The following is a 9,960-nucleotide window of genomic DNA, read 5'->3' as shown; positions in this document are numbered from 1 at the left end:
TTGCTCATATAATTGCCTACAATGTGTGTACATATCCACTAGACTCAAGTTACCAAAATTCTCAACCCGCTTGCCTCTCAAGTTTCTCCAAAATCTTTCACATGCATGTGCCTTTTCTTGGACTTGAAATTCTTGTTGCTTTACTTCCCATCTTCTTCTCTTCTTTTGAATCAATGCCTTGTATGTATGCAAATGACTTTGATAGTTGTCTTTGTCCATAGTTGCATCAAGCTTTATCAAGGACTTTCGAGCATCTTGACATTCTTTATCAAACCACCTTTTGCGTGATCTATCTTTGTTGATACCATGGAGATGCTTTATGGCAAAGCATTCTTCCGCACAAGAACAAATAGCTTTCTTGAAAGCTTCCCATTTAGTTTCCAATGGTGCATCGCATTGAAGCTTTGTCATCCATAATTTTTGCTCAACCATTTCAATGTACATTGGTGCCCGTTTGAAATCCATACATAGTGATAAATTCTCTTTCCTTTGGCTCAGATTATCATGCTTAGTTGCTTCTCCACATGAAAGGTCAATACATAAGGTGCGATGGTCGGATTCCGGGGTCCATTGACCAAACATAAAACTCTTTATGCGATACATGATGGCTTTAGAGAGTAGCATATAGTCAATCACACTATCCCCATTATGTCTTCTACATGTAAATCCATTGGTTCCACTCCACAAAGATACACCATTGGCAATGAGCATACCCATGCTATTACACATGTGTAAAAGTAACTTTCCATAGTGATTCGGCTCTTTCTCATCCATTGAAGTACGATCATACTCCCTTGAAATGTATGGCATATCAAATTGTTGAGTATCATGTTGCAATGTTTTTGTGCGAGCATTCATATCCCCAAATACAATAACATCACCTTCACCTTTCAAATAAGCAATGTCCTCTTCCAAATCAGAAAATGGTTGATCTCTATCCATGCAAGCATAAAAGGGAGAATCATGATGAGGAATGTAGCAACCGGCTACAAAACTGGCAGTGAGTGCTGAGATCTGGGAGAGGCACGGATTAGAGAAATTATAGATATGAGTGTTGGGGGAGGTACAAAATTCACAAGCTTGGAGAGGCACGTAATATCTCTCTCTCTCTCTCTCTCTCTCTCTCTCTCTCATCCTACCACAACCTGCCATCCATGCTTGACCAGCACAGTGCATATTGGTTCTTCCCTCCATTTATCATCAACCACCTGCATATTGCTTCTGCTCTGCATTTGTCATCAACCACCTCTAGATAAAAATTCTTCGTCCACGCTTGACTTGCACAATGCATATTGATTGTTTCTTGCATTTGTCATTAACCACCTCTGTTCTCACATGCCTAGTTGTAGCAGCTCAGAGACACTAAGAGGGAGACACACACACACACACACACACACACACACACACACACACACAAAGACAGAGAGAGAGAAATAAAATTTTCTTTCACTTTTTAAAAAAAAACATCTTGTTGGGGTATCTAATGTTGGGATCCTCGTGAGAGGGAAGTTTTTCGCGGCGCGTCGGCGGTCCCCCCTTGCCTCTAGCGCCCCCATATGGGTTGTCCCTCATGCAGCCCGGCGGTCCACGTTCCCAATTCTAACCTAACACCCGCTAACCTAACTTCCCACCGTGGACGGCACTTGAGGGGGATCGAGGCCCCGTTTGGTGAATTGCCCCTCTCCGCGGCCATGCTCCCCGCGGGCCAACACATGACGACCCGTGGACTCGTCGCTCCCGTGAACGCAACACAACTCCGGGAGCCCCCGAAAGGCTTTTTGCAATGAGAGCCCCGCTTGGGCCATGGCCGCGTCCCCGGGGGTCCCGTGGTCCAAATCGGCCCGAGGACGCACCCGCGGGACCGTTTCGGCATTTTGCACAATTTTTGGAACCGCGGCTCCTTGATGGGACCAACAGTGATTCTTGGAGAGGGATTTCTACCTCAAGGCCATGGGGCTTGGGCGATATGCCTGAGCGCCCCGAATTCAAGGACTTATATTGGAGTAGTACTCTACTCTTAGTGAACCGTGCGCATCCTGCCGGGTAGCTAAGAGAGGGCCGGTTGTTCAACCGGAGCCGGGGTGGCAATCCTCACGTCCATAAAACCATCTACCCATACTAGGTTGGAGTTAGATTAACCCTATCTTCAGAGGCGCCGGAGGGGCCTCCGTCTTTTTTTGTAATCAACGTTTTGAATCAATACAAAGCGCCCGTCTCGAGCTTGTTTCTCCAAATCTTGTCTCGCGCGTCCCTTTGGAATACTTGCTCAACTTGTTGTGAAGTCGGCTAACTTGTGTTCAGGTGAAGGATTGGCGAACGCGCGCGGCCCCTAAGTCCCATTTACGGGCCGCTCTCCAGGGTCCCGTAACACTTGGTATCAGAGCTAGAAAATCAAAACCGGTCTATGCCTAACAGAGGGGCACAGAGACCCGTTGAAAGTGACTCAAGCAGCACGTCCCTACCCGTGGCAAGATTGGAAGAAATCGCAGTGGACGGTGTAATTGACTCTTGGGAGTATTCCAGGTGGATACGCTCGCAAGGGAGGCTACAACGTCTAGACCCCATCAACGAAGCCGGTCCAGAGTTTGAGTCCGTGCCTTCATCACCCAATACGATGAGTCACGCAGACGAAGACTCATTTCACGGAGATAGGAATGACCCCCCCCCCCCCCCCCCCCCCCCCCCGCGACGACAGGATGAACAGGTGGGAGGCGATACTAGAGTCTCAAGCCGCGCTGGTCCAACAGCTTGTACAAGTGAGTTTGCTGAATGCTCAGAACGCCGCAACAGACAAAGGAAAAGGACCGGCCAGCACGTCCGGAATTCCCACGAGTGGGAGTGATGGAATGGGAAGCTTCAAGCCTATCAAGCCCACTCCTTACTCGGGCCAACGGGACTCCCTGATACTAGAAAAATGGACCCGAGACTCAGAGAGCTTCTTCCGCACCAGAAAAATGGAAGAACACCTATGGACATCAGTAGTGTCTCACTTCCTAGAAGGGGACGCCCACAGTTGGTGGTTACTGGAGGAAAGGAAAAATCCTCACATATCATGTTCCCGTCTCAAGGCGGAGATGCGGGACTACTTCGTTCCAAAGAATGAGGATTTCAGACATCTAGACGAATGGAGGGCCCTAACCCAGGGCAAGAGAAAATTACAAGAGTATGTGTCTAGATATAGGCAATCTATGTTAAAAGTGGAACAAATGACTTGGGAAAGAGTGAGACTTCACGGTTTCCTTTATGGGCTCAAGGATTGGGCCCGTAGGGAAATCGAAAAGCAAAATCCTGTCGACTTCATGGCAGCTTTATCCATGGTAGAAAGGCTGGTGGACTCCGACTTGCGTCGAAAGGGGGCCACAAACACAAAGTCTGGGGGAAGTGGGACTGCCCCCGTCAATTCAAACAAAAGCCAGTCTTCAGCTGGGCCTCAGAGGAGTGAGCCCGCAGGCAACACATCGAGCCAACCCCGACCATACAGAGGTTTCCGCAATAACGCTCCAAGTAGCTACAGCAGCTCATCAGGTAGTAGGAACTTCTCAGTGAACCAACCGGGAGGGGCTGCTCAACGGACGCTGCCTTGGAGGGCGACCCCGTCCCGCCCCTGCCGTAACTGTGGGGGTCCTCACTGGGATGGTGACTGTCACAAAGCTAACTCTCAGTCTCGTGCTCACTCCGCTTGGGCCAATGAGACCAACGCTGACAGAACAGGAACGTCCCAAGTACAGATCACTGAAATCACGGACCAAGAGGTAGAAAGCGGACACAAGGAGTCTACCGAAGGAACGGTCCGCGTAGGAGCCATCAAAGCGTCCCTACACTGCCTAGCAGCACGTATCAAACCAATCCCAAATATGTTTGTCAAGATAGTAATCAACGGGCAATCCCAATTGGCGATGCTCGACTCTAGAGCGAGTCACAACTTCATCTCACCGTCGTGCGCCAGACGTTTGGGGGTAAAGACATGCAAGCCCGGAGGAGGACGAAGCATCTCGGTAGGCTTTGTTCAAGGCGAAGATTCAAACACGGCAATGGCTTACGACGTGGCGGTCCAAGTAGGTGAATGGTGAGCCAGAGTGGACTTCATCGTCGTGCCCATGGACTCCTACGACATGATGTTCGGCTTGGCCTGGTATGACTCATATGTGATGGGGTTGTATGCCAAGGGCATGAATCAACTAATGCTGGACATGAATGGAAAGGGGGTGATTGTTCCGATCATTTGACCGATGGACACGCCTCCTGCCCGCAAGACCACTCAAGAAAGAGTTCATCATAAACCGCAGCCTTACGTACCTCCTCAAGCTCGAGGGCAGGTAAACGCAGTTCAGACGAAGACGCCAACGCCAACGAAAACGGAAAAAGAGAAGGCTCGGGTTAGCTGGGACGACCTAGTCCCGGATTCAATGTGGATTTCACCGAAGCAAGCAGAGAAGGCCATCAAACAGGGGGCCCAGGTTCAATGCTGCGTGATGAAAGTAACACTGGTAGATTCGGACGAAGAGTGCACTATCGGGGATAATCGCATCATCAAGGTAATTGAAGAATTCAAGGACGTGGTACCGCCTCAGCTTCCAGTTGGGCTCCCACCCAAACGAGCAGTGGACCACAAAATCGAACTAGTGCCTGGCCACTCGCCGCCAGCCCGTCCACCCTACCGAATGGATGCCACACACCTACAAGAACTGAAGAAACAGCTGGGAGAACTACTTGAAGCAGGATTCATAAGGCCCAGCAAGTCACCTTACGGGGCCCCAGTGCTATTTGTTACAAAGAAGGACGGCTCATCCAGACTCTGCGTCGACTACAGATCACTGAATAAAATAACTATCCGGAACAGGTACCCTCTGCCGCACATGGACGATCTAACAGACAGGTTGGCAGGGGAAAAATACTTCACTAAGGTCGATCTGCGATCGGGATATCACCAGATCCGGATCGTAGACGAGGATGTGCACAAAACAGCTTTCAGATCACGCTATGGATCCCACGAATGGTTAGTGCTTCCCTTTGGCCTCACCAACGGAGTGGCCACCTTCTCAGCAGGAATGGATATAGATTTCGGCGACATGCTGGATGAATTCCTCATCGTGTATCTGGATGACCTACTAATCTACAGCAAGACTTACGAAGAGCACGTAGAACATGTGCGCCAAGTGCTCCGCAGACTCAGAGAGTGTAAGTGGTATGCAAAGTTGGAAAAGTGCGTCTTCGCAGTACAGGAAGTGGAATTCTTGGGCTTCTTGGTCACTGCAAATGGGATCCAAGTGGATCCTAAAAAGATTGAGGCCGTGGTGAACTGGCCTGCTCCCCGAACAGTCACACAGGTACGTGAGTTCGTGGGCTTCACTCAGTATTGCCGAAAGTCCATCAAAGACTTCTCGAAAATCATGGCTCCCATCACAGACACCACCAAGGGTTCACTAGCGTTCAAGTGGACAGAAGAAGCCCAACAAGCTTTTGAGCACATCAAACAAGTAATGTGCTCTCTACTGGTACTCAAGCTCCAAGAGTTCGACAAACCATTCGAAATTCATACCGATGCATCACGCATTGCTCTGGGAGGGGTACTAATGCAAGAAGAAAGACCAGTAGCCTACATTTCGAAGAAGTTCTCAGATCCGCAGAAGAGGTGGGCTACACATGAGCAGGAGATGTATGCAGTGGTGTACTGTCTTGACCAATGGCGTCACTACGTATTGGACAAGCATACAAAAATATATACAGATAATGTCTCCCTGAAATACTTCCAGATGCAGCCTAAGCTCTCTCACAAACAGAGCCGATGGCAAGATCAGTTAGCAGAATATGACATAGAAATCATTCATAAGCCGGGCAAGCAGAATGCGATGCCAGATGCCCTCAGTCGCATGCCCGAGGTTAATGCAGTTAGCATAATAAGCAGTGACGAAGTGCTGGATCAGATTCGCGAGGCCAGTAAGACAGACCCCCCAGTATTACAGATGATGCAAAGTTGGCGACAAGGCAAGACCTCAGTGGGGCTGTTCGACTTGCGAGATGGGCTATGGTATGCTCATAACCGTGTGTATGTGCCAGATGATCCAACGCTCAAAGAAAAGCTACTCTGGGAAACCCACGACTGCAAGGTTGCAGGTCACGGTGGGCAAAAGAGATCTTTTGACAGGCTAAGCCGCTACTTCTTCTGGCCAAAGATGCAGGAGGATGTGATTGAGTATGTAAGAACTTGCCCAACATGTCATCTAGTCAAGGCACAACGAATAAAACCAGCAGGGCTTCTGATGTCTATGCCTACACCATCGCGACCTTGGGATGTGATAAGCATGGACTTCATTGTCGACTTACTAGAAAGCCACGGATTCACTACCATCTTGGTGATCGTGGACTACTTTTCAAAGCAAGCACACTTCATTCCCGCCAAGCCACCTCTTACTGCCTATCAGACAGCACGGCTCTTTTTCAAGCATGTCTTCAAAAATCACGGACTGCCCCTGGAAATTGTGTCAGACCGCGACGGACGATTCTTGAGTGACATGTGGCAGGAATTATTCAAGCTCCTAGGCACGCAACTCAGATTCTCGTCAGCCTATCACCCCCAAACAGATGGGCAGACCGAGCGGATCAATCAAGGCATCGAAGATTACATCCGTTGCTACGTCCAAGCAGATCAAAAGGATTGGGCAGATTTTCTGGAAGTCCTTGAGTTTCAGTACAACAGCAGTGTGCACTTAGGGACAGGTTACACGCCATTTGAACTAGCTACAGGAAAAGAAGTGATTACACCCATGGCCCTTGCTTCGGGTACCATGCATGCGGAAGATCAGGATGCTGAGCAATTTCTGATGGCTTGGCACAAGCGTTTGGATGTAGCCAGAAAGCACCTCATGAAGTACAAAGATAAGTATGTAGCCAGACACAATGAGAAAGCCCGAGTCGAGTTCTTCCAGAAGGGTGACTTGGTACTGGTAAGTGCACAGAACATAAACCTGCCAGAAAACCTGACCCCCAAATTCAACCATCGCTTCTATGGTCCATATCGGGTTCTACAAGAATTCAACAACGTTTCCTACAAGCTGGAGCTACCCTCCAATGTCAAGATCCACAATGTCTTCCACATCAGCTTACTCAAACGATTTCAAGTTGATGGGAAATACAGTCACCATGTGCCGCTGCTAGACAAAGGCGTAAACCCCTTTGAGCCAGAAATCATCATCAAACATCGCTTCAGGCGCAACAACTTAGAGTTCTATGTTAAGTGGAGAGGGCGGCCAATGTCAGATTGCACTTAGGTGCCAGAAGAGAGAGTCATTGCTATGGATAAGCAGTTGTTGCTTCGGTACTACAGGATTCCGGAGCTCAAGCATATGCCTAGGGCATAGACGTCCACCAACATGTACAGCAGTAGTCTAGGATGCATTAGTTCAGCACAGATATGTTTCAGTTTCAAAACAATCAAGATGCAGTATGCGACAATTATGCAATGTATGCACTATGTGGTCAGATGCTTGGCAGTCTTGACGAGGAAGTCAAGTTCCTTGAGGGAGGGGAGAATGTTGGGATCCTCGTGAGAGGGAAGTTTTTCGCGGCGCGTCGACGGTCCCCCCTTGCCTCTAGCGCCCCCATATGGGCTGTCCCTCATGCAGCCCGTCGGTCCACGTTCCCAATTCTAACCTAACACCCGCTAACCTAACTTCCCACCGTGGACGGCACTTGAGGGGGACCGAGGCCCCGTTTGGTGAATTGCCCCTCTCCGTGGCCATGCTCCTCGCGGGCCAACACATGACGACCCGTGGACCCGTCGCTCCCGTGAACGCAACACAACTCCGGGAGCCCCCGAAAGGCTTTTTGCAATGAGAGCCCCGCTTGGGCCATGGCCGCGTCCCCGGGGGTCCCGTGGTCCAAATTGGCCCGAGGACGCGCCCGCGGGACCGTTTCGGCATTTTGCACAGTTTTTGGAACCGTGGCTCCTTGACGGAACCGACTGTGATTCTTGGAGAGGGATTTCTACCTCAAGGCCATGGGGTTTGGGCGGTATGCTTGAGCGCCCCGAATTAAAGGACTTAAATGGGAGTAGTACTCCACTCTTAGTGAACCGTGCGCATCCTGCCGGGTAGCTAAGAGGGGGCCGGTTGTTCAACCGGAGCCGGGGTGGCAATCCTCACGTCCATAAAACCATCTACCCATACTAGGTTGGAGTTAGATTAACCCTATCTTGAGAGGCGCCGGAGGGGCCTCTGTCCCTTTTTGTAATCAACTTTTTGAATCAATACAAAGCGCCCGTCTCGGGCTTGTTTCTCCAAATCTTGTCTCACGCGTCCCTTTGGAATACTTGATCAACTTGTTGTGAAGTCGGCTAACTTGTGTTCAGGTGAAGGATTGGCGAATGCGCGCGGCCCCTAAGTCCCATTTACGGGCCGCTCTCCAGGGTCCCGTAACAATCTACACCCCTTAATAACCTATCAGTTTTCTAAATCTTCATTTAAATTGTCTCTAAATGCCACACCGCAATGAAAATTTCAATAGACATAGGGCTTCTCCGTGCCCACGACACCCTCCCATGCCCCAATTGTCCATAGCAATCGTTGGTGGCAAGCTTTCGCTTCTTGGACGCTCCGTGTCATTTGTTGATTGCAACCTTGTCCTGCACTCCCTTGCCTGCCATTTGCAACACATGCCAACCCCTCCACACCTCCTTTTTTCTTTACGTTGCAAAGAGAGGGCACCTCCTAAGGCTATCCTTAATTGTTTAAATCCGTAATTTCATCTCCAAGAAAAAGTTGAAGTTTGATGCATATATTTGCTTTTATTAAGGCAAATCTCGCTGGATCCACTCTTCCTCCTCATCAAAGAAACTCCAAACCACCCCCCCCCCCCCCCCCCCGCGAGTTCGATCCCTGCTCGTTTGCCCTCGCCTGCGTCCATTGAAGTGCTATGTCCCTGCTCGTTCCTCCTTGCTTGTGAGGGCAATCCCCTCCTGCTTGTTTCTCCCTCCTCGTATCCCTCCTACCCCCTTATCTTTATCACCATCACTCGAGCACTCTGCAGACGAGAGAGAGAGACAGAATGAGGCTACACTTATTCCATTCCTAGCAAACGATTGCAAGAGAGACAATCACATCCACAAGCATCGATTGCACGCCGACATGACAAAAGATCTACTCTCTCTCTCTCTCTCTCTCTCTCTCTCTCTCTCTCTCTCTCCTCAACGTGTGATGTCCCTCTCCCTTGATCCCCCCCACCCCCCCTTTCATTTGCCTCCTTCCGCGATTAGCATCTTCTATGATTTTATTTTTTTTATTGGCAAAACTCACAATAGAAAGAAAGTGGTATTGTATTGCATCTTCTATGATTCTTATTAAAGATTTTTCTTTGGAGAATTTTAAATGCACGTCTTCTTCCCGTTTGCCTTCCCCTGCTCTGTGCGCACGGGTCAAGGGGCAGCTGCAGCGCTTGCATGAGGGTTGGGGGGCCCAGTGGTGCATCGTCTGGAGGTCCTTTGGGCTGCATTCACAGAGATATGCACGATCTGTAGGTGCAGAGTTCGCTAGGGAGGGGTGGGGTGGCGTGGCCTAGGCTGGCTCTCTAGATTGTCCCGCCCAACCTGGCAAAGTGGGTAAGGTCAGATCTGGACCTTTTTTTTTTGCCATTAGGCTTGGGCGGCAGCCTGCCCCCTTTTGGTGAGCGAAGCGCGCACCCTGGTTTGGAAGGACTTGCTGTGAGCGGTGATGTTTTGGTTACTGGTGTATGTTGCCCAGTTGCTAGGGGCGTTTCAGATGTCTCCATGGGTGTTCTGGGTGTTGGTATCTTAGGTGGAAGATGGTATGCATGATGCTTGGCCTGTCCGATGTGGCTTTGTGGTTGGGACTCGAAGCCTGCGAGACGAAAGGTGGGACCGTGGTAGTATTCTACTTTTCGGTGGCACTCTTCGGCGTTTGTGTCGCGACCCAGAAGGTGTATGGCTCACCTCAATAGCCTGTATGC

General features: G+C 49.9%; 1 pseudogene; it reads left to right on the top strand.

The window, feature by feature from the left end:
* The first annotated feature begins 2,404 nt into the window (after positions 1–2,404).
* LOC147451325 (uncharacterized) lies at positions 2,405–4,070 on the top strand (annotated as a pseudogene).
* The last annotated feature ends 5,890 nt before the right edge of the window (positions 4,071–9,960 follow it).

Source organism: Adiantum capillus-veneris, chromosome 9 (genome assembly GCF_014529385.1).
Source record: "Adiantum capillus-veneris isolate H3 chromosome 9, ASM1452938v2, whole genome shotgun sequence".
NCBI lineage: Eukaryota > Viridiplantae > Streptophyta > Polypodiopsida > Polypodiales > Pteridaceae > Adiantum > Adiantum capillus-veneris.
This window is presented reverse-complemented; position numbering and strand designations above follow the sequence as displayed.